Here is a 3433-nt window from a genome sequence, read left to right as displayed (position 1 = left end):
CTCACTGAGGCCTCAGTGATTTAGGAGCTGCTGATGGCTCTGAGCAACATGGCCAAGCATGGGGAATCTACACACTCGGTTGACTAGGAACGAGTGGGAGGGTGCAGAACCCATGCCTCCCTTGCTCCTTGCCTTCTTCTTGAGGGAATGCATTGGTGTTGGCTACTGTATACCTTCCCCCAGTATAGCCATGGCCCGAGTCATATAGGAACCTCTGTCCTTTACAATCACTGTATCTGTGGTATCAGATGGGAGGGCAGCATCAGTCTATCCCCGTGGGCCTTTGGTTTTGTTTGGGAGGTCATGTCTTCCATAGGAGTTCTGGAAGAGGACATACAAACCAATTTATTTGTTTCTCTTGAAATCATGGTTTGATTGTCTTTGTTTTAGAATAAAAGAGAACTTTGGGTGCTTCAAGTGATCACTCATGACCCAAGATTTGAAACAAAGTCTGGAGGAGTAGTGGTATGTGGTGAGAAGAGTGAGGCACTGCCATGAAATTCAGGACATGAGAAAGATGACTTGTGGAGTGATTAGGCAAGGGAAGTGGACTATGTCTGCCCTCTTGAGGCCTTCCTGCTACAAATGAGGAATAGTTATTTTCCTTCCCAAACATCCTACGATGAGAGCTCACAGAATTAAATAGGTGAATGGGCTAGCAAGGAGATATTCCATGGGAATGAGTGGGTCCCAGATCCTTTTCTTCCCTTAGTAGCAACCTCTCTGTGGCCCTCAGTGACCAACCCTCCTAAAATCAATGTAATTTTGATGATACCATTCCTCCGTTCCTGACACTGTTTCACTCCCATGCTCCTCTATTGATATTGCTTCAGAGTCACTTCTGGACAGGAGTCTTATTTTCTGCTCAGCCTTTGTTGATCTACTGCTGTGTACAATACAACAACTTGGATTATCCCTGGCTCCATGAGAATTGGCTTTCTATGTTTCAATGTTGTGATAATTTTTTTCAAGTATAGGCTAATATGAGTGTGCATATGCTAAAGCCACAGAGATTTGTGAGCTAAGTACAAAATGGAGTTGAGAAGTACCTCTCCAATGTCTTAGTTTTCTTTCTTTAGTACAAAGCTTTAAGATACAAATGCTTGTGTGTTGTATGTTATGGATCAGTGCCGAAAGAAATGACGAGAAGACCTGATGAATGTAGCTTTAGAGGTCTCACTGAGATTAGTCTCTCTCCAAGTGAGCCCAGAGCCTCAGAAGCATCTCACATTTATTGAGGGGTGAAGGCAGACTAAGGAATGTGCATAATTACCTAAGTGAATACAGACTATTATCTCTGTTGACTTCCACCATTTGCCTAACACTAGGTTCACACAAATGCTAGCTGGTAACATCCCAAGCAAGGGACCAAAGGACAGGGCGTCTGCAGGAGAAGCTGTTATCTGCAGTCTTGGATTGCAGCTTGCTGGGAATTTGCAAACAGACAGCAACCCTCCTTGGGCTCAGTCCAGTGTTCCCTGCTCTCTTGGGACATCAGACTTTTGTCTCAAATCTATATCTCTACACTTGTGCCCTGCCCCACACCACCCCCACCATTGTGGGAACCTCACTGATCACTGATCTACAGCTCACCCTCTCCCACTGTTGCAGAAGTCACCCTGAACCCCAGACAACAAAGAGGCCTTAGTGACTTCTGCTACACTGCCTCCTAGTCAAGGGAGCCTCACAAAGGTTCAGCCCACCCTGCATCATCGTGGAAGCCTTGCTGAGCTGTGTCTCATTCTGCCCAACACTGCTGAGGAAGCCACAGTGAACAGTGGACAGTGGTAGCTTTGGTGACCCTACCCTACCTCTATACTATCACAAGAGCCTTGCTGACCCCTGCCCTACCCCCCATCACTGCTGAGCTGTGGTGAGCATATGTAGTTTCAAAAACGTCAAAATGAAGGAGCAAAAGACAATCTCAGACCAAGTCCAGGAAACAAGGACATAGAAGAACTTGGAAATGACACACCTAAAATTTCTGAAATGATAACAACTGAAGTAAAAGAGCAACTCCATCAGGCTATAGAAGAAATCAGAAATCATCTGTCTGGTAAAAACAGAGATGAATGAACTTCTCAGCACATCTAAAGAAGACATAGATAAACAATAGAGAAGAATAGAAAAATTACGGAAACATTGAATGAACAATACAGAAAAAGAATTAGAATGCATGAAAAATATTCAAACAGATATCCAGAAAATTAAGAATTCCATTGAAAGCTGGAAAAAAATGCTTGAATGAAACTGAAGTTAGATCTTCAGACCTTGAAGACAGCATTACAGATAGTGATTGTGAAAGGAAAGATCTCTTAAAAATAATAACAAGGAAAGTGCAATCCAACAGCTGCAGGATGATTTAAAAAAATATAAGATTGGTAGGTGTCAATGCAATAGCAGGAGACAACAAAAATGACATTTAAAAAAAAAAAAAAACATTTGCAAAAGTAGTAGAAGAAAATTTCCCAAGCATGGGAAAAGAATCTGACATACAGGCAAGCAAGGCATATATAATTCCAATTAGCCATAAACAAAATAAACCTACACCCAGACATATAATTATCATGATCCCAGAAATTCAGCAAAAGAATAGAATAGTAAAAATTGTTAGAAAAAAAATCACCTATAATGGAAAACCTATCAGAATCACAACACATTTCTCCCCTCCAAGTACTAAGCAGGCCCGACCTGCTTAGCTTTCGAGATCCAACCAGATTGGATGCATTTAGAGTGGTATGGCTGTAGACTACACAGCAGATTTCTCAACACAAACCATCAAGTCAGGAAGATCTTGGAATGAAGTATTTCAGGTTCTGAAAGAAAACAACTTCCAGCCCAGATTGATAAACACTGCAAAGCTATAAAATTTAATGGAGAAATAAGATACTTCCATGACAAAGAACTGAAGAAATTCATGACCCTGAACCAGCCCTACAAAGGGTACTGACAGACATCCTAGAAAGAGACAAAAATGATCACAACTTCAAGAACAACAGAAAAGAACCACCAAGCAGAGCATGCAAATAAATTGGGGAAAAACAGGGAACCTACAATAGGAAAATAATATGACAAAGATAAGCCAATGCATATCAGTTATAACCATCAATGTAAATGGTCTTAACTAACCAATCCAAAGAAGCAGACTGTCAGAGTGGGTCAAGAAACAAAAGCCAACATGCGCTCTATACAATAAACACATTTAACTCAAAAGGAAATTCATAGATTGAAAGTCAAAGGATGGAAAACAATACTCCATGAAATAAGAATCCAAAAAAGCAGAGGTAGATATTTTAGTTTCTGACAATGTGAACTTTAAACCAAGAATGATCAAAAGCGATCACTATATACTTGTTAGGGGAAAATTGCAAGAGGAAGAGATAAGAATCGTAAGTGTATATAACCTAATGTAGGAGAACCCAACTATATAAGA

The sequence above is a fragment of the Octodon degus genome, unplaced genomic scaffold (genome assembly GCF_000260255.1).
Source record: "Octodon degus isolate 3935 unplaced genomic scaffold, OctDeg1.0 scaffold00286, whole genome shotgun sequence".
In the NCBI taxonomy this organism is placed as follows: Eukaryota; Metazoa; Chordata; class Mammalia; order Rodentia; family Octodontidae; genus Octodon; species Octodon degus.
This window is presented reverse-complemented; position numbering follows the sequence as displayed.